Here is a 22,768-nt window from a genome sequence, read left to right as displayed (position 1 = left end):
GTCCTCTTCTTTCCGATTTCTGCGAGGAAGTCTGAAAAGATTGAGAGGGACGTGTATCAATGTCTTGATATCTATCAGGCTTTTTCATATTATCCCTATTTCTAAGGTTATATCTTTTCCCAGAGGGGTCACTTTGGGGTGACCTGTGTCTTTGGTTCGGAGATTTTTCTCTTCGCCTAGGAGACCTTCCTCTGGACTGGAATTTCTTTTCTTTAGGATTGGATTGTTTGTTTCCATCCCAGCTCTTTTTCTGTGATGTTGAATTATTATTAAAAAATATTTTTTCAGGACTTTCAATCAGTTGTGGTTTTACTGGTATTCCACCTAAACTATCTCTACCTAGTTCCTCATAGGACTTTTCTATGATTCTGGCAATTTCAGCTGGTTGGTCTGCTATATCTGTCTCTTTTAACCTCTGGCGGATCGCCACGTTTGCTGCTTCTCCCTTTATGTTGGCTAATAATATAGCCGAGACCTGCTTGAAGTCTTTTAGTAATTTCATACCGAGAGTTAAAGCGGGTTCTGGACCATATTCGTCTTGAATTTGTTTTAGCACATCTGGTATTACCAAAATGGATGGAACACCGTGCGTTTTTGTGTAAATGGAAGCAAAGACTGTACCCCAAGTGTCACAGTCCTCAATGTGTGGTGCGATTCCCATTGGAAGACAGATAGTCAGAATCCTGTGTTTTTCTAACGGGGTGGTGTCTGGAAACACCGCCTCTATTTGTGTGATTTTCTGTGCTAACCAGAATGGTATTTGTTCCCGTTTAGCCGGTACTTTACCTAGGCAGGATTGTATGTTCTGTGGTGTAATTTTATTTGTGTTCCCCTGGTGAGGGGTCAGCTGTGGAATTTTAATTGCTGGTTGTATTGTTGAAGTCCGCATCACATATTGGACTAATTGTCTATGTACTTTTATTAATTGTTTTAGTTGTATTAAAAGATCTGCTGCAGACATTCTTTCGATGTCTGGATGTGGTGTGTATCCGGCTAGGACCGGCCACGTTGCTCCTGGTCTACCTAAAGGACCGAGCCTGGTGATGTGATTATTATGTTTTAGGGCGCCATCAAATAAGAGCAGGTGCTCTTGAAATTTGAGTGGTACTTCCACCTCCTCGAAAGGAGTGTACATTTCAGGAGGTTCCTCTATTTTGTAATAGTGGAAGTACTTTGTTACAGCATTTGCTGCTGGAAAATTTATCCATGAATAGTATACCTCTGTCTGCCGATATTCGTGTGCCTCAATTACGAATATGACTGTACCACCTCTAGGTGTCAGTCCGTTTTCTATAAGCTTTAAGGTTATAGATTTCCTTTTGATGACCGGGATGAGTATTATATCCTGGTCTGCTTCTTGTAGCGCAGTATCAGCTGCTGCTATTTCAGCTGCTAATCTAACTGCCTCTCTTTCATCATCACTGTCTACCATTTTACCGACAGGATGGTTACTTTGTTTGTTTGCAGATCAGGTTTCTTATGGAAACAAAGATTAGATGCACAATATTTTGGAACAGTGTATCCTTCAACGTTGACTAAACCAAGAACCATACATAGGAGTTCCCTCCTGCGAGGTCTGGCGGATATGACCTTTCACCCACTCCAGACGTCTTTGGAGTATTATGGGAAAAAGGGGTCTGAGTGAGAAAGCACGACTGAGTTACTCTAAATGTCTTACGTTAGTTTTATCGCCCTTACAAACACGTTGGGCGCCATGTAGTGTAGTTCCTATTATCCCAATAGGCTCTGCGCATTGGAATAATACCTTCAATAGTATAGGCCTAGACCAGACGTTAACTAGGTCTACTATTGTCGATATTAGACTTAAAGTTTTGGGTTTGCCAGCTTAGCTCAGAGTTCACTAGAAACTTTCTCGAATAGGCAAGGAGGAGTTGAACCTCCCTGGATAGACAAGAAGGGATTTAGTTTCTGACAACCATAGAAAATGACAACTTTGCTCTCCCCTAATCAAGAGTGTATCTCGAGAGTCGTGTGAACAAAAGGCAATTTATTTTACTCAGTCAGTACGTGCATTCTTAGTCTCATCAGATTGTAGAGAAAAGGAAGAGACGGGCGTGTTCAATAAAAGATGTTATTTATTGATCAGTCTCTTTTCTCATACAAGAGAAATGGATCGATATTATTGCAATACTTATAGTTAAGTAAAGTGCATACATTAAAAGCAGAAGTATAAAATAATACTGTAAAAACATTGATATGGTTTCTAAGCCATATGAAGGTTTAAAATGAATAAAATATATACATACACATATATATTTGACTAATCGTACTCAACTGGTGTTTCTAGCTACGCCTACCCCGTGTACCTGACCTAAGCCTAATACGTGGGCGGGAATAGAAAGTTACAGTTTAAGTTAAGTTAGTTTTGCCAAGTGACTGACTAAAGAATTCTCTGCGAGGGGTTATTCAGTTCTGTACCTGGAATGTAGGATGAATGAGGGATGGTATCTCTCGTCTCTGGTCTCGATATTCCAGGCTGCCTGCGAGGGCTACCCGGAAGCGCCGGAGCTGGATTTCTCGGCAGGAGAAATGGGCAGCTGCTCGTTCTCAGCGCGTCAAGAAGGCGGGGCTGCACCAGCGGGGTCTGCTCTGCTCTGGGCTTCGGCAAGTCTGGCTGCTCCGTCCTCGTCACCACCGCGTGTGTTTGCATAGGGCAATATCGGTAATATTTATACCTTTAAGGTGCCGAGATTGACGTAAGGATGGACATAGATACGTCAATAAGGATGTCATACGACTTGGTCGTTAGCACATTCTTTTGCTGAAGTTCTCGAAGAAATCAAAACAATGGCCGCAGGGTTTTTCCCAGGTTGACATAGGTTTGATTTGTTTTGAGAACTCCGTATGCCTTATCAGGGGCTGGAGGAATATCGCTTGTCTAATTAGATGGCAAGCGTTATGACCTAATCAGATAACACGTTCCTGTGCCGTAGTGTGGCTTTATCAGATAACGGTTCCTGCATCATGGGGGTTTTCTGCCTCATGGGCTGGCTGCTAGTTAACTTGTTAACCAGAATAGGGTCAGGAATAGGGGGATCGATACAGAACCTATAGGAATACATCACAATGGCCTTTGTTTGATGATTCACACAATTGTCTGTAAAATAGGTATTCCATAGTACCCCACCACAAAAAAATATAGATTTTTGCTAAATCTAGGTGAGGTACTTTTCCCACTCACATTCATCTTTTCCCACTTTTGTCTTTTTCTTGAATGTTTTCTGAGTGAATGATTGAGGTACGTATATGAAAGTATCACAGAATGAATGTGGTAATGTGACTGTATGTTTTGAATAAGAAACTTTAACTTTGTTTCTCATTTTTTCTAAACCCTTTGGTGAAGATTCCCCACCCCTCTGTTTGAAAATAGAAAATAAAAACCTATGGTGTAAATAAATTGTATATCGAATTTTGCTCTATTGTAAATAAGAATGTTTCCAACAAAAAATCTTTCTTAAAAAAACAATTTAATTAAAAGATTTATACAGACTGATTTGGAGGTCTTTCGTGGAACATTTGTTTGATTCATTGTCCACTGATATTTGTGAAAGTTCTACGCAGTACTGGCATCTTGTTTTGTTTAAACTATTGCACTAGGGCATTACAGAGGAGGTCATGCTAATCATAGGGGTACCCCAAAGTATAGTGTTCCCTAGTGTATGTAGGTGTTTTCACTGTATTCTAAGTGTCTTTTACCATAGTACTGGCTCTAGGCCTGTTTAGTCTGAATCAGTTACCACCAGTACCTGTCTGAAAAAGTTGTGGGCACAGGATGATTTTGTAACAAGGCCTCTATCTGCTCCTCTGTTGGTTCTTTCTGCACATGTTTTGCTTCTTGCTGCACTTTTCTTCATCTTATTGGACTTCTGTTGCTTCTTTCTGCATTTCTTTTGCTTCCTTCTTTTGCGAACATAAGGATTTGCTGGGAAGTGGCCCCTTGGGCAAGGGTTACTCCCCTTGGGGGCCATTTTAGGAAGCCCACAGTTTTTTTTTTTTTTGGGAAGCGACCCCTTAGGTAAGGGTCGCTCCCCTTTTGGGGGCCATTAATTTTGCTTAGTTTGACCCCCTGGGGTCAGATTAAAGTGTTTAGAAATGTATTTGGCACACTGGGCCAATTGAGTAAATGTAGTGTGGAGTGGCCCTTGTGCAAGGGTCACTCCCCATTTCTCACTGCGAAATTGAGGTGTGACAATGTTGGTTTTTGCGCCGTTTTCTGTCGCAGGCACTGGGCCGACCCACACAAGTGGGGTACCATTTTTCTCAGAAGACTTTGGGAAACACGGGTGGGTGGAAAATTGTGGATACACGCAGATTCCAGAGCTTTCCACCACAGAAATGTGGAGAAAATGTGTTTTTTGGGACAATTGTTTAGGTTTGCAAGGGTTTCTGGGTAACAGAACCTGGTGGGAGGCAGTCAAGTCACCCCATCCAGGATTCCCCTGGGTGTCTAGTTTTCGAAAATGTATAAGTTTGCTAGGTTTCGCTAGGTGCCGGCAGAGCTAGGGTTCAAAAACTACAGCTAGGCACTTTGCCAAAAAAGGGTCATTTTTCACTGCGAAATTGAGGTGTGACCATGTTGTGTTTTGCGCTGTTTCCTGTTGCAGGCACTAGGCCCACCCACACAAGTGAGGTACCATTTTTCTCAGACGACTTTGGGGAACGCCGGGAGGATGGAAATTTGTGGATCCATGCAGGTTCCATAACTTTTCACCACAGAAATATGGGGAAAATGTGTTTTTTTTGTCAATTGTTTAGGTTTGCAAGGGATTCTGGGTGACACAACTTGGTGGGAGGCAGTCAAGTCACCCCATCCTGGATTCCCCTGGGTGTCTAATTTTCAAATATTTATAAGTTTGCTAGGTTTCCCTAGGTGCCGGCAGAGCTAGGGTTAAAAAACTACAGCTATGCACTTTGCAAAAAAGGGTCATTTTTCACTGCGAAATTGAGGTGTGACCATGTTGCGTTTTGTGCCGTTTCCTGTCGCAGGCACTAGGCCGACCCATACAAGTGGAGTACCATTTTTCTCTGAAGCCTTTGGGGAACGCAGGGTGGAAGGAAATTTGTGGATACACGCAGATTCCAGAACTTTCCACCACAGAAATGTGGAGAAAATGTTTTTTGACAATATCTTAGGTTTGCAAGGGTTTCTGGGTAACAGAACCTGGTGGGTGGCAGTCAAGTCACCCCATCCTGGATTCCCCTGGGTGTCTAGTGTTCAAAAATGTATAGGTTTGCTATGTTTCCCTAGGTGCCGGCAGAGCTAAGGTTAAAAAACTACAGCTAGGCACTTTGCCAAAAAAGGGTCATTTTTCACAGCAAAATTGAGGTGTGACCATGTTGCGTTTTGCGCCGTTTTCTGTCGCAGGCACTAGGCCGACCCACACAAGTGAGGTGCCATTTTTCTCAAAAGACTTTGGGAAACACGGGGTGGGTAGAAATTTGTGGATCCACGCAGATTCCAGAACTTTCCACCACTGAAATGTGGAGAAAATGTGTTTTTTTGACAGTTTTTTAGGTTAGCAAGGGTTTCTGGGTAACAAAACCTGGTGGGAGGCAGTCAAGTCACCCCATCCTGGATTCCCCTGGGTATCTAGTTTTTAAAATTATTTAGGTTTGCTATGTTTCCCTAGGTGCCGGCAGAGCTAGGGTTACAAAACTACAGCTAGGCACTTTGCAGAAAAAGGGTCATTTTTCACTGCGAAATTGAGGTGTGACCACGCTGCGTTTTGCACTGTTTCCTGTCGCAGGCACTAGGCCGACCCACACAAGTTAGGTACCATTTTTCTTGGAAGACTTGGGGGAACGTGGGGTGGGTAGAAATGTATGGATCTACGCATATTCCAGTACTTTCCATCACAAAAATGTAGGGAATATGTGTTTTCTTGACAATTGTTTAGGTTTGCAAGGGATTCTGGGTAACAGAACCTGGTGGGAGGCAGTCAAGTCATCCCATCCTGGATTTTCCTGGGTGTTTAGTTTTCAAAAATTAATGGGTTTGCTAGGTTTACTTAGGTACCGGCAGAGCTAGGGTTAAAAAACGACAGCTACACACTTCGCAAAAAAAGGGTACATTTTCATTGTGAAAATGTGGTATGTTCACGTTGGGTTTTGAGCCCCTTCCGGTCGTGGACACTATGCCTAACCACACAAGTGAGGTACCATTTTTATTGGGAGACTTAGGGTAATTCAGATTTGGAAAGCAACTTGTTGTAACTTGTGCATGGTTTTCTTATTCAATATGGTACGTCCCATCCCCCCTCCCTGCCCCAGCCACTTGGTATATTCCCCCCAGTCATCCCTGGAATGTTCACCTATTCCTGTCAGTGAGGAGAGCAGGGTGACAGCAATAAAGAAGAGTTTACTCACATCTGGATTGTGTCTTCATTATAACACTGGCGACGAAGGGAAGAACCTGGGATCCAGCTATGATTTCGGCGCAGGGGGCTGTACTGTCACCCCCCCTTTCAGTACTCTCTCCATTTGCAAGTGACGAGTAAAGAAAAGTTCATTGTGACCAGTACTTCGGCATGCCGAATCCAGCGTATGAGGCCAGCGTGAATCATCACGGCGACTCCTGAGGCAGTGAGGGGGACAGCGATCAATATCTCTTCAGGAACAGGTCCTGCCTCTAGCCTTTTTTGTTTTATTCTCATTGTGTCCTGGCCCTCGTTCGTTAGTGCCTTTGCGCGCAGTTCAACTTTCCCACCGAGGATTCTCCTCGGTTTGATCTGCCAGAGGTTCTGTTTCCACTGCGGCTCATGACTGAGAGTACCTCATCAATCAGGTCAACAGCGCGGGAAACCACCTTGTTGCTTGGGAGCAACCGTGTCAAAGGTGCCTCCGACTGAACACAGGTCTACGATCAGTTCACTCAGTACTTTGGTCAAATTGGTGCCTCTGCGAGCCGATCGCCATTCCTCTCAGGGTGCTCTTGCCGCACGCCGGAGGTTCCTGTCATCGGAGCGCCTCCTGTCAGTTTCCCCTCAGAGCGCCCTCGTCAGTGCACCAGTTCGCGCAAGGGAAGCCCGGCACCTCAGTGTTTCCTCGTCAGTTTCTCTTTCCCCAGCTCCACTTTTCTGTGGCGATTTCCTGTCAGCATTGAGCAGGCGCCGATCTAAGACGCTGCTTCTTTCAGTCTTGTGAGGTGCGGGGCCTGCGCAGCCTCGTTGAAGAGAAATTCTGTCAGGAAGCCCAGCTAGAGACAAAGCCCGGCGCTCCAGCCCCTTCAGGGCCGCCGTACAGGCGTCCTCAACATTTCCCGGTTTGGGCAGTAAATCCACTGCTGAGGCTATCGAGTGGTAACCGGGGATTGTAAAAGGTCAATTTGGGAGCTGGAACATCATTCCTGTGGAAGAAAGTGGTACTGGGACTGCGTGTTCAAGTAAGAGTGTGCTTGGTGATTTTGAGGAACTGCCTAATTTCGTAGCAAGACTGCCACTAGACTGTGTCCCTCATACGGATTTGGACTGCGTTTGGTGATTTTGAGGTCTGCCTACGCACCGTAAGACAGCTACGTACCTCAGTTCAAATTGGTCCTCGTGCATACAGTGTGTGGTGATTTTTGGGACAGCCTATTTCGTAGCAAGACTTCCATTAAGACTGCCTTTCCTTATCCACATTAGGTCCTCGTATTTTTTAGCCCTTGGGTATTGCCACCTCCCTGGTGCAGCCTGTGCTCTCCTGCAGCTCGATCCGGTTTCTTCTCTTTCCAGCGGCAGCAGGGCTGCTGTATTTTACCTCATTTATCATATACACCATTGTACCCATAACTCAGTGTGCCTGTGTTAGCTAGCAGGTAGTGTTACATTTGGGGTGGGGGGGTTTGTGCATCCAGTGGCATTTTACAAACCGGGTGTTAGTGATACAGTGGGTGGTGCCAAGTACAAGTACGTGGGGGCAATATATCCACTTTCCTTCACAGTTCACTCTGTACTGTGTTAATTTCTGATTTACAGGTGGGACAATATCCATGATTTGCTGTGCTTACATGTACACATTTGTTTCGTATGGTTAACTCTGTACTTTGTGATATGTTCAGATGGGCAGGGGAGGGGCAAGGAGTATGGATCTATATTGAGTACTAGGAGCATCCCTGTGGGATTCCCATCCCTTAAAGTCGTAGTTTCAGGGATGTGGGCAGTGGTTCTAATTGCACCTTTTATGAGTTGTGATAGTCAGGTAGTCCAGGTACATATCTTAGTGTATTGTGCTGAGCGTGACATTGTGTGCGTTTCTAGAGACGCTTGTGACTTTCAACAATATAGCGCAGGTGTTGGGGAATCCTCCCCTATCAGTGTCAGGTGTAAGAGGTACTCTGCTCCACGTCCTAGGTCATATAGCTGGGCTCCTCTACCATTTGTAGTGTTGTTTCACCTTGTCTGAGGAAGTTGATCGACCCCCCCCCCCTCTACATATTCTTAGTCCACTGTTTCTGGGAGCCAGAATTCAAATACCTCAACACCTGTAAGGACCTCCAAGGTTCCCTTTCCACCTCCTTCTGGTGCAAGGGTGCTTATAGCTGCTAACTTTCCACATGGCGGCTTCTTCTATGAACCACCCCCCCACCTTCCTAAATGACATCGGCGATCCAGTCATACACTGGAAGGATTGGATCAACTTATTTGACTCATATCTAATAGCCATAGGGGGGGAAAATTCTCAGCAGTGCGGAAGCAGCATGTTTTGCTTCACAATCTAGGAGTGCAAGGGAGGAAAATATATGACACCCTCCCTAACCCAGTATTAGAAGACGACGAGCTAGACTCAGATGTCTTCAAAATTACAATGATTAAACTAGAGACTCACTTTGGGGACAAGGTCAACGTGGTGCTTGAGCGTCACAAGTTCTTTTCACGAGTGCAGGCGAAGGGGGAATCCATAGCTAATTACATTGCCGCTCTCCGAGGTCTCACACAGCTGTGTGAGTTTGGGGAGTTGAATGATTCCCTCATTAGGGATCAAATGGTGAGATGCACCCACAACCCAAAGATAAAAGAAAAGCTTTTGGCTAAGAATCCCTCGTTGAGGGAAGCGGTGGCCATCGCCCACTCCATTGAGCACACAGCAAAATGCATCCAGGAGATGGACCAACCAAAAGAATCCATGGGATGTGTGAATAAAATAAAAGGGTTGGTGTTGGAAGACAAAAGAGAAGGAGAAGATAACAAGATCAAATCTAAAGAGGTAAAGAGTGATAAGCCCTTCAATGTCACAGAAGGGTTGAAATGCTTCAGGTGCGGAAGCAATAATCATCTTGCTAATAGCATGCATTGTACTGCAAGAAATTCCATGTGTATGAAGTGTAACAGAAGGGGCCACTTCGCAAGGGTGTGTAAAGAAGGGGAGAGGGGTCAAGTAAGAATGGTACAAAGCGAAGAGGGGCCGGATCCAAGTTTTGTGTTCTAACAACCTGTTCTACCGGTTCGAGGATGAGGTATCTGGCGTACAGTTCGGAATTGAGGGTGGGAAGGTCTTTGGTCCTCTACCTGGGTCATGCCCCCCTCAGCCTTTCCTCTGCCCCGTGAGGTGTGGGGCTGCCGTGTCCTCATCCCTGTGCGTTAATGTTTTTGTGTGCCAGTTATCCCCCTCCTCCTTTCCCTCTTCCCCCACCTTGTCTTTTCTTTCCCTTTCTTCCCCCATCACATCCCTCTTTCTCTTCGGTCCAGGGGAGATGTGTTGCATCTTAAGCTGATATGGTAATGCTTTGTTTGGTTCAAAGGGAGATGTGTTGTAACTTGTGCATGGTTTTCTTATTCAATATGGTACGTCCCATCCCCCCTCCCTGCCCCAGCCACTTGGTATATTCCCCCCAGTCATCCCTGGAATGTTCACCTATTCCTGTCAGTGAGGAGAGCAGGGTGACAGCAATAAAGAAGAGTTTACTCACATCTGGATTGTGTCTTCATTATAACACAACTGTTATTACCTATTAAGTTTCGATGCATTTCTGCCTTCCAAATGAAAGACATTGTGTAAAAAATAAGTCATTTTGAAAAATGACCAATAATTCTCATGCTAGTATGAGTATTCCCAATTTTGAAAATGTGAAAATATGAACAGTTTCTAAACTCCATGATTTGTACCTATTTCAGAAATACATAGGTGTCCTTCATACCAATTTTTCCATGTATACATTTTCACACAATAGTTGCTATATACCCAGTACATAATAAAAAGCCATTGATTCTGGTTTCATCGGATTCTTGGTGAGCCTACAAGTGCTATATATCCCCACAACCAGGAAGGTCCAGTGGATGTAACGGCTTTCAAAGAGCTGACATAATTACAAGAAGTTACAGGTGAAAACGTTGACACAAAAGGCTGTTTTTTTCTACTAATTTTCAATTTTTCCAATATTTAACTGTTAGTTTCTATAAAGAAACCTTGAAGGATCTACACCGGCGGTACTCAAAATACGGCCCGCGGGCCATTTGCGGCCCGCCAGACCTCTCCTTGCGGCCCCCCAGGGAAAACAACAACAGTCACGGACTTGGCCATTACTGCTGTTGTGATTCCTCGGGGGGCCGCATTTACCGAGAAACGGGCATGCGCAGACAATTAGTGTCTTGCATGCTGACCTGCGCCCCCGCCCTCACCTACTTGCATGCTGACCTGCGGCCCCCGCCCTCACCTGCCACTGTGACGTCATAGGATTGAGTCACGGCAGGTGAGGGTTTAAAAAGAAGCCACTGCAAGTTGCTCCCTTTACCTGTCCTTGTCCTCGCCCACCAACGTCACGGCGCCAACGGAAGCAGTGTGTGCCTAACTGAAGAAGATGAGACTCAGTGCCCAGTTGAAATAAATGCTGCCTCTCCGAAACAAGTAAGTGTATGCAATTGGCATCACTGTTATTGCTGGTCACCTGTTTTTTTGGTTCTATTTTTAGACCTAATTAATAATCCATAATGTAAAGATATCCTTCGGGGTTTGACATAAATTGGAAGTTATTCTTCGGGATCTTCGAGGGGCTAAAATGTTATATACATGTTTACTGCAAGGTTTTGCATATTTATGTATGTGCATGCGACAGTAGATGGTGCTGTTTTTTTAAAGTACATTTGAGAATTGTGTGTTTTTAAACTTACACGACCAGCATCAATAAACAGTGCGTAGCTGTGGTGCCACTCATGTTGCATTTTAGCGATCATGGGACGCATTTCTAAACACTATGCACAGGGTTGGTTTCCAATCTTTGGGGAGTACGCGAAGATTGAAGGGGTACATGTTACTCAAAGAGGTTTGGAAGCAGTGGAGCGTGAGGGAAGCCGTCACTGCTGCATGTGGAAGTGGCCGAGCAGGTCACTGGTTTAGAATCTACTTTCAGTGCACACTTGGGGCAAAGACGGAGCCATCCCTCTGTAAGGGAGGGCCCTTTATCATGATCTCCTCCGTGAAGCTTTTGTTTTTGTGCGTGTTTTCACAGTTCTATGCTTGACTGTGACATGGTGAGTAGGTGATGCACCCTGTGTACATACATGGGACATCGACACTGCCTGTAATGGAGCGTGGTTTCAGCTGCTAAGCACCTCAGACTGCACCAGCCCACGAAAAAAAACGTTAAAACAAATCTCTTCCTAAAATCAGTCTTTCACCTGTCCAGAGTGCCAATAACACCAAATCTAAGATATTTACGGCCTACCAGAGGCTGCAGTTGTGGCCACTGGCTATCCTCTTGCAACTCCTAACATTGCCTTAGAGATCCCTGACCCCACAAGTGGCAAATCAGTGCCAAGAACACAGCAGTGGTAAGCCTTTATGGGCATAAGGATCCATTTGTTATCACACTAATAGTGAATAATATCTTATTATTCACTGATAGCGTAATGCAAATTGAAATCAGGAGCTGGAATGGGACATTTACTGGCCTCAGGGATAAGTTAAAAAAAAAGCTCTAAAGTATGTGTTGTGTCTGTATGTGTGAATGCGTGTGTGAATGCATGTGTGTGTGTGAGTGAGAGGGAGACTTGGTGACAGGTAGTGAGCAAGAATTAATGAAACTGACTGTCAGTAAGTGAGTATGAGTATGTCGGAGCAAGTGAGGATAAAACAGTTTTTTTTTACTCTAGCTCCGCCCCCCACTGATTCCGCCCCCACTAACCCCACCCCTAACAGTGCGGCCCTCGGCCACAAAGCACACTGTAAATTTGGCCCCCGACAGAAAGTTTGTGAGTACCCATGATCTACACAAACGACTCCTTTCTGAATTTAGAATTTTGTCTATTTTTCTAAAATGTATAGCTGTCCAGGATCCACTATTGCTTTCATACTCATTTTTACCATTAACTGGAAGGAGGTTGAATGCAATAAAAATAGCAAAAATAGGCTATGTCCCAGACAAATGCCGAAACTGTGTACAAAATGTTGGTTTTCTGACAAAAGACTCTCATTCCCTAAAAGCAGGGAAAATGGTGATTTCAGCCCCACAAACCCTTTTTTGATAACATTTGCAGGGAAAAACCCAAGTGCTTTCATTTGTAGCCCGTGTTCCCATTTTTCTGAAAAAAAACAAATTTTGCTGTATTTTGGCTAATTTCTGGGACCCCTCCAAGGGAATCCACAAACCCTGGGAACCTATAGAATCTCCATGATGTTGGAAGAAAAGGACCTAAATTTGGCGTGGATACCTTATGTGATCAAAACGTTACAGGGGCCTAAGCGCGCACTACCCAAAATAACCAAAAAAAAGGCTTAGCACAGGAGGTGAAAAGGCCTAGCAGCGAAGGGGTTAACAAATGCCATTTCGCTGCAATTATTTTTTTTTAAAAACAAAAATGTGGTGAAAATTATATCACCCTATTAACTAGGCAACGCTAAGATGCATTAAAGCATGTTAGCAGCCGGTTTGGTAACGGCTCGCCTTGTATCTCTAATGAGTTGTAATGTAGGCGTTCTCAGAGACAAGGTTCATTTTCCTATGACAATAGAACATGGAAGAGGGGAGTCCGACAATAGCGTTGTATTTGCAAGGTAACCCTGCACTTGAGGAGCGATACCAAAACTCTCGCTAATTGCGGTTTATGCAGGATCCTAACAGCAGGCACACTTGTAATTCTAAACAAGCAATACTACTACCTGGATTTTACCAGGAAAAACACATTAATTATATTAAAAACAAAAACCCCACATAAAACTCTTCACAAATTACTAATTTACCTTTGAAATTAATTTGTAGATTAAGAAGAATTTCAGTAACACACCAGATTTTCTTATACAGAATCTCTGTACTGCACTTCTTAGCAAAACCAAAAAATTGCAAACTTTCCCTTTCATTCTGCACACATATACATGTAAATATCAAATCATATTGCTTCCCAAATTAATCCAAAATCTAACACACATTTCTATTGGTTACACATTTCAGCCCTTTCCAATTGACATAAGTTTGAACTCTACCCCCAATCTGCTAACTGCCTGTTACCATGGTAACAGTACATGCAACACTGAACTAAGCACACAGGTCACAAGTTCAGCACACAATGTTGCTAATGCAAACAGCAAGTGTGCTTGACTTTCCAAAAATATCACCTAATCTAATCTAACGTTCCATTCAAACAGTTTCTCATAACCAGTAAGAAATATGCTTTTAAAAAACAGAAACATGCACCCTACTTTTCAGACTACAATGTTTTTAAACAGCCAATCGTTTCTATTGTTTTTCCAAAACTGCAGCTTTTCCACCATGTAGAAAAATCTTACTTTTCAAGCTGCCATTTCTTTTACAGAGTCCATCTCAGTTCATCCAGACCTCCTTGCAAGATGGTTACAGTATGGATTTTGGGACAAAGCTATATTTTCTGGAGCCAAAGGTACGCAGAAAATGAAGCCATTGACAAAGACCTAGGTTTACCAGCTGTCTCCAACACCCTGACCTCATAATTGTGCACTGTGGTGGCAATGACCTAGGCACTTTGACTGGGGTAGGTCTGGAAATGCTTATGAAGGACACCTTTAGAGAATTAATGTCCCTTTTCCCCCAAACTGCCTTTGTCTACTCTAACATATGCCAAAGGCAGAAAGGGAACTGGTCCAATCAATGTTGTCCACAGATTGAGAAAGCTAGGAAACATATCAATAAATCTGTTTCTGCTTTCTCTGAGATTATAGAATGGGGTCCATTTACCACAACAATCTGCGTTTCAATATGGATGGCACCTATAGGACAGATAGTGTACATTTTACAGATGAGGGTAACAGAGTCTTCCTCTTGAACTTTAGACTCTGCATAGGTACTTACTTGTAAGTACCAATATATCTCAATAAACACAAGGGCTCTTTTTAGAGCCACCCAAAATCTAAACACATAAGTTTCATGTATATCTGAAAAATATTCCTTTTTTTCCCTTGGAGTCGCGCACCCGACGGGTTAGAGTCGTGCACCCAACGCGTGTATACCAGAGAGCCATAGCAAACAGAAATGGCTGTCCCTAGGACTGGAGGAGCCTTTGAGCCCCCCTCAACCATTTTTGAAAAAGCCCCAGTGGGTAGCGAGCCTTTAAGCCCCCCCACCCATCTATTTTACTGGTGGGGTGGTAGTTGAGCCACCCCCGCCACCCATTAATGTTTTAACCCCAGAGGGGGGCGATCCCCGGTGCTAGGAAGCCCCCCTGGGATCCCATAAAATGTAAAACTTTTGCCCCCGGAATTTGCCCCCCCGATAGCTAATTATTAAAACCCGTGCTTCCTTTTATTTGTCTGTTTATGCCATGATCCATGCACCCTAAGCGCACTTTGCAGTTTTTAGGCCCTGGGAGTCATTGTGGGACCCTCTAAGCAGCTATGGAGGGTCAAGATATTTCTACCCTACCCCCTTTATACGTTTTAAACACTTGTTCCACTAATTTCTAGATCCTTGCTTCTACCGAGGCACAAAATGGCTACCAACACTTCCTGGTTTCGAATGTTGATAACCACTTGACAGCCAATCAGCATTCTGTGCGTGATCGGGAAGGTGCGCTTATAATCTGTGCATCCACCGAGGCCATAGATATATATATGTCCTTTTTCTCAGGAACTACTAAACAGATTTACACCATATAAGAAAAAGGCATGAGTCTGAACCAAGGACTACAACTTTGCCAAATTTGGTGTAATTCCGTTCAGCCGTTCGGGCTGTAGACGCGATGAACGGTACATATGGAAAAAAAATTGCATGGGGAAAACACGTTTTGGGACCCCCCTTTTTTCTCAGCCCCCGCTTCACGAATCACCCCAAGACTTTCTGGGTAGGAGCGGACCGGAGCACCCCACCAGTTTTAATAATTTCGTGAAGATTCATCAACCGGCGCCAAAGTTATCCAAATAGAATTTTGCGGATTTCCTATGGAAAATAGGTCCTAACTATAACCGCCAGTAGGTAATATATATATATGTGTGTGTCCTTAACATCAGCAAAAGATTATGCTGCACTCAGGAGTTTCATATTCAAAGCTTTTTTAATCACAACACAAGCACCAACGCATTTCAACTAAAATGTCTTGATCAGGGTAGGTGAGTCCTTCTAACATTTTGCTATTTATACAGACAAGCCATGTGGGATATATCACTTTTACTGTCTCCATTAAAAACAATTTCCAAACAAATAATACCTCAAAATCTCTTGACTGCTTCATGTGCATATTGTGACATTTGATTGAGGGTAAATGTTAACACATTCTAATGCATCTGCACCAAGTTTTTCTTATTCATTATTTTTATATTTGTGTGAGTTATTATCTATTAATTCCATAATGACAAATATGTTCAAGACTTAATATTTAGTACATGTTCCTGTGCATTTAGCTGTTCATTACAAACAATTAGTTGGATGTTGGTCCAGAAAGTGTCCTCTTAAGTGATTTGGCATAAATCCGTTCAGTAGTTTCAGAGAAACTAAAGGTTAAGAAATAGAGATATCTGTGGATGCGAGTCCTTGCAGTGGACTCTCGGAATCTACTAACATTTGATTTGTTGCCAACACTTTAACCAGGAAGTGGTGGCATCAATCTTGGGACTCGGCTTGACGTCGAGTCCCAGAATTTTTTTTTTTATACATTTAAGAAAACAGGGCAAGGTAGAAATACCCTGACCACTCCACTGGGGTTTAAAAGCTTTTTTTATTTTATTTTGCAGCAGATTCGAGGCTAGATCCATGAATTGGTGGCCCTTTTTTATGTGAGTGCTCCCGCACGTCTTTTTTATATAGCCCCCAGGTGGGCCAGAACCCAGAGGCGTGCAGGTAATCAAGGAGGTAGGCTCATGGGGCCCTTCTCCTACACTTTTCTAAAGCCCTGGAGACCACCACCTCCCCGGGGCACTGAACAGGATAAATGCAGGAGGCAGCTTGCCCCCCCTTCTGCCCCGGAGACTCCCACCTCCATGGGGCATATACATTATTTAATCAAAAACAATGCAGGGGAGGCCCTGCGGCCCTCCCAGCAGCCCCAGGGACCAACACCTCCCTGGGGCAGTAATAATATTCAGGGAGCTGTACAGCCCCCAAGCTGCCCATGGGGCCACCATCTCATGGGGGCACTGTAGTACACAAATATGAGGGGCTCACTCAGCCCCGCCCACTGCCCTGGGGACTGCCACCTCACTGGGACACATAAGCATTTTATTACTTAGAATGCAGGGAGGCCCTATGGCCTCTCCCGCAGACCTTGGGACCGCCACCTCCCCTGAGTTCAAATGATAAATTTCCATGGGGCCGCACCGGCCCCTACGCTGCCCCAGGGACCATCACCTCTCCACAGTTACAATGAACTAATAAAGGGAGTCCATTGTGGATCCCCGGCCCCAGAGACTGCCATCTCCCAGGGGCAAATTCAAAGAAAAGAGGGGGGCCACACAGTCCCCTCCTGGAGCACTGGATGGCCTTGGGGAATGCAATCCCCCAGGGCTGGCTCCAGCAGAGCTCTGATTGCTAAGAGGTCTTCGGAGGCCATGCCCTCTTTCTCCACCATTTTACAAACATGGCTTGTGGTGCACTACAGGTTGGGGGATGAAGTCCACTTTACTCCTGAGGGACCTTGGGGGCCAGGAGTACCTCCTGTAAGTCCTACACAGTGGGATTCCTGAGAGCTGGTCAGAGGCCCAGTGCCCTTTCTCCACCACTCTGCAAATGTGACTACTACTTTAAAAAAATAGAAATTCAATGAAAAAAACAAAGGTTGCAGGGACGTTATAGTTAGGAATTAGCATTTTAAAAAACTTAGAAATTCACTAAAAAAACAAAGGTTACAGTGGCGTTATAGTTAGTAAATACAATTGAAAAAAATGTAGACCTTCACTGAAAAAACCCAAAGGTTATAGGGACGTTACAGTTAGTCTCAGGTTTCACTCATACAAAACCATGAAATTCAGGAGTTATAGTTCGCTGAGCTTCCTATAATTTGCACCCCTGCAATCTACTTCTTATTTGCTCACGTTTTACATCACTCATGACATGGTCAGTGACATCACTGGTGACATCACTGATGACATCTCAGATGACATCACTGATGACATCATACATAGAATCTCTGGCGTGCGCACTTGCACCCCTACAGAGCCTTTCATTCACCCACTCCAACTTCCAAACTACCATTCTCAAACCCATTCACACACCCATAGCAGTGCTTACACAGCTACTCACTGATTCATAGATCAACACACACATTAACTAATTCACCCAGACAGCCCCTCACACACCCACTTGTTCACTAATACAGCCACTGACAAATCCACCCATGCGCCCAAACAGCCACTCACACACTGTCAGTCACCATAGAGTCAGTCTCACACCTACTCACCCACACGGTCAACCACACAGCCATTTACTCACACATACAGTCACACACACACTCACTCACTTACTCATACAGATACTAATACATACTCACTCACCTATACAGTCACTGACACAAGCATGCACTCACCCATACAGCCACTCTCACATTCACTCACATACCCCGTTACTCCCCTATACTGCCTTTTACATACCCAGTTACTCACCCATATACCACTGACACATGCACTCACTCACCGACATAACCATACACAAACACACTCACCGATACAGCCCTTCACACACACACTCACTAATCCATAGAGCCACTGACTCACCTACTCACTCATCCATACAGTCACACACACCCCCACCCTCACACACAGACACTCAGATACCCATGGAGGTACTCAGACAACCAATCACTCACCCATAGAGAAATCCACATACTCACTCACACACCCATACAACCACTTAGACACCACCTGACAGATAGATATAGATTTTCACACAATCAGTCACTCACCCATACATTCACTGAGACACCTAACCACTTACTTGTACAGTCAGTCACGCACCCACTGAATCATCCAATCAGGCACTCATACGCCCACTGATTCACCAATACACCTTCATATATATATATTATACACTCATAAACTTTTTTTTAAATACTCAAAGTCACTGGATTATGTCATCAGTAATGTCATGAGTGATGTCATCAGTAATGTCACTGACCATGTGATGAGTGATGTAATATGTGAGGTCATAAACAGTGCATTGCAGGAGAGTTACAGTTAGCTCAGCTAACTATAACTGCTGAATTTCACTGGTATTTTACAAGTGGAACCTGAGCCTAACTATAACGTCCTGTAACTTTTGGGTTTTTTCAGTGAATAGATAGATAGGTAGATAGATAGAAAGATAGATAGATAGATAGATAGATAGATAGATAGATAGATAGATAGATAGATAGATAGATAGATAGATAGATAGATAGATAGATAGATAGATAGATAGATAGATAGATAGATAGATAATAGATAGATAGATGAAAACCACTCAGACGATGCGCTGTCAACCCATCTATGGCTCCAGCAGAACCAATCCATCTCATCTGCTGCACAGCACAAACCTACAATGATAACTGGTGCAAGTAAGAGCGGCGGGCGGTGGGGCGCGGACATCAACAGATGACGACGAGTGAAAATAACATTGAAAAAAAGAAAAACACTTACCTTGCGCTCGCCGCATCATTGAGTCAGCAATGTGGCAAGCCAAGGTAAGTGGTTTTCTTTTTTTTCTTTTATTTTCCCTCGTAATTGTCTGTCGAATCCCCCGCCCCACCACTCTTAGCTGCACCAGCCATCACTGCAAACCCAAGCAGAACTGATGCTTCAACTCTGCTGTGAAGATTCTCTCAGCACTAGAACTATGCCTCGTCCTCACAGCCCACATCGGAACCGCCGCTTTGCAAAGCTTCCCCAACGCAGACTCACACACTGAAAACTCTTGTCAACGGCAACCTCAACAATGACACCATTTCTTGCATCTCTGCCTCGCAGCTTTTTGGAACCAATGCATCATCTCGACTGTGCAATGCATCCTCGATGCCAGGCTTTGTAATGCAAGTTCTCCTTGATGGGATTCTCAACAACGACACAGGACCTCACATTGCTGCTTTGCTTTGCAGCTCCTCGGAGCCAACACATCGCCTTGGCTGCAAGACACATCCTCGACACAGCACCTTGCAATGTTCAGCAACCAGGATTTAAGGTACTCTTGCTCGGCGGGCATAACTGTGTCCTTGTAGCCAGCCTTCACTCCTTTGCAGTCGCACTGAACTTGTGACTTTGGCCCAGTCCGGCGCAAACAGATATCCACAGTTGCCGCTTGTGTTTTTGGCTGTTATTTTTACTTTAATCTTTTAAAATTCCACATCTCCTGTTCGACTGATTGGATTATTTTGGTCTCGTTTATTTATTAAAGGTTGATGTGGGATTTCTGTTGAAGTGTGTTTTCACCTTATTATTGTCTGAAGCGCTGCATAAATACTTGTCACATTTCCCCTAAGTTAAGCCTGACTGCTCCATGCCAAGCTATCAGAGGGTTGAGCACAGGTTATTTTGGATTTTGTTTGTGCCACACCCTGACAACAATTGTGGTGCTGCTTGATGTTTCACCCCCTCAACCAGTAACCAAATTTCTTACACAGTCCCAAGCGACTCCCGAGGCAGCTGCACAATTGTCTACAGTGCCAATGTTGGTGTACTGTTAAAATATAGTTGCATCTTAACTCCTGTTAATCTCTTAATGTCCCAATCAAAATAGTTGAAAAAGCATAGGGGTGCCTCGTATTGCTCACTTCCCCTTTAAAGGTTTTATTGTTCATTGTAGCCCAACATTGCCCTGTATTGGAGCTACAGTCAGGATAAATGGGTCAACATTAAGTAGTTTATGACATTCTTTTCACAAGGATACCATTTTTTCTGATCTGTATGTATTCTGTTGTCTTCTATGGACAGTGTCTGTGAACTTTTAACATTGGTTCTAGGCAGTAGATGAAATGTCTCTCAATAGTAAAACATGCATGTCTTTGCTATATTTTGGGCGAAAAGCAGTTCAATCTGATAATACAATGTGCATAATAGTACAATTTTATATGAGGAAGTTGCAAGCTCCCTAAGGTGGTATGAGCCCACAGTACTCTTGGTTCCAGTCTGGATTTGGTTCTACCCCATATGAACTATTTTATGTCTGAATCAGTCCATTTCAATGTGTCGCTTTTATTTGGATGGTAGCTTACTAAAACCATAATTATAGCGGGGTGCTACTGTCATTTTCACAATTTGTATTTAGCCCCACATTGACAAGTTGAGGAGGTTCCTTGCAAGAAATCATTGTTCATATGGAATATCAAGGTATTCAGGTTATCTTCTGTCATATTTTTGCAGCTATCCGGCTTACCATGGCAATATAATCTTGGCCAAGTCCAGCCCTCTCAAAATGCGTAAAAGGTAACCCCACTCCATTCTGTCAAAGGCCTCTTGGCATCCAACAAGAGGGCCAGTGCCTACGCCTGCTGGTCTCAGGCATTCTATAATAGATGTAACAGTGTTTGCATGTGATTCCTGTACATCCTTCGATGCACAAAGCCTACTTGTGATTAGTGCAAAAGGGAAGGGCGTTTCTTTCTCGGTGTGGTAGTCAGGAGTTTTGCAAGGACCTTCAGAGCTACATTAATAAGAAACATAGGTTGATAACTAGAATTTTAAAGATCGTTCTTATCTGCCTTAAGGATTAGAGAGGGTATTGCTTTATTAGGTACTGATCCCAAAGGTCCAGTTGTTTCACCCTCTTTCAATGCCTTATGCAGCAATGCAACCAGCATTGGTTTATTTATTCTTGATACAAATATATCATGCTTCTCCACCACCAAATTTTCCGAAAGTATTGATGATGGAGGAGACATACTATTTCAAGGTGGGGTCTATCATTTCAATTGACATATTTAAATCTCGGGTGCGCTCTGAATTTCCAATAGTTCAGGAAAATTGATTCCAGCTAGGCATAGTATGCCATGTAAGAAGATATTGACTTGCATCGTCTATCTCTCAGTTCAACAACTTTCTTTGTTAAGTGCCATACACCCCATATCAAATCTTTCATTAGTTTAATTTGGCCTTTAATATTGCTTCATCTATTTTCTAGAACACCCAGACATGAATTAAAATAAGAGAGATCTGGACCTGTGTATGTCTCTGTGGAGAGGTCAGTGTCTAAGATGTTACATTTAGTGATGGATTGGTGAATGGTCGCAAGTGCATTCATTTTTTTTTTTGAAGATTTTTATTTAAAGGCAAGAGATATTGAACACGGTACAGATAGCGGCTCGCGCAGGCCAGCCGGACAGCAAACAGTCAGTTTAACCAATGACTAGTTGACACAGCCATTCAGCCGACAACCCGGGGGTCCGGCGGCGAGTCTCAAGTGGATATATATGCAACCATGTGAAGTGCAGGTATTCGTGTGCGGTCTAGTTTGTTTTATCTTACGTTGTAGAGGTTTGCTTCGCAGCGACCACTTAGTATTAGAGTCATGCTCGCTATCCCCCAATTTCTTGTCCGATGTGTAATAGTGAGTCGCAGGTAATCACTAGTGGGGGGGGGGATCCACAGCTGATGTTGTACCAAATCTGTGGCCGCAGTGCTTTCTATAAAACGACAAGGTGTATAACAGTATAGCTCACTGAGGCATAGTGGTATGTCATTATGTGTGGCAGAATCTGTCTGCAGCCGTTGCAGTCACGTCTCAAGTGCCTGGTAGGGTGGTGTCTACATGACCTTCCAGTATCGGTGACGGGAGGCCGTAAGAGACGCAGTGGTAACTGATAGGCAGCGCAGCGGGTCTGTTGCCAACATGGGCGAGGGTGTGCGCTAGGTCTCATCCCTCTCAAGGTGGTAGTGTCGCTGTGGCTCAACAGGGTATGTGTAACTCGAGAGCAAGAAAGCGTCGTGTCTCGCGAGTGACATGGTGCGTCTAACGTCTTCCGTTACGTGAGAGAGGAAAAGTAAGAAAAAGGAAACGGGTCTGGCCAGAGAACACGACCAGCTAACAAACAATTCCCTACGTCAATGTCCTGGCAGGGAAAAACTGGGAGGTAGGATCTGTAAGGGAGGGGCGGGAGGGGGGTGGGGGGGGTTCGTCACTGGACCTCATGTGTGGCGTTGGTCGCGGGGCAGGGCCTAGCATGGTGGCTCGTCATGCGAAATGTGCAGGTCAGGCGTGACGGAGAGAGCGGCAGGCGCGTGGGATTGTATGGGTGTCCGGTGCAGTGTTTGGCACAGTGAGTGTCTATGTTCGGCAATGTGGATCTGTTAGTCCAGTAAGGCGGGCGAGCAGTGGAGAGGGAAGCAGGGCTCTGTCAGCTTCCGATGCCAAACGGTGACGTAATGCTACAGTGCTAGCGTGTCTCAGGTTATTCCCTGTTCTAGGCAGGCGCGA

Source organism: Lissotriton helveticus, chromosome 5_1 (genome assembly GCF_964261635.1).
Source record: "Lissotriton helveticus chromosome 5_1, aLisHel1.1, whole genome shotgun sequence".
In the NCBI taxonomy this organism is placed as follows: Eukaryota; Metazoa; Chordata; class Amphibia; order Caudata; family Salamandridae; genus Lissotriton; species Lissotriton helveticus.
Note: the sequence above shows the minus strand (reverse complement) of the source record.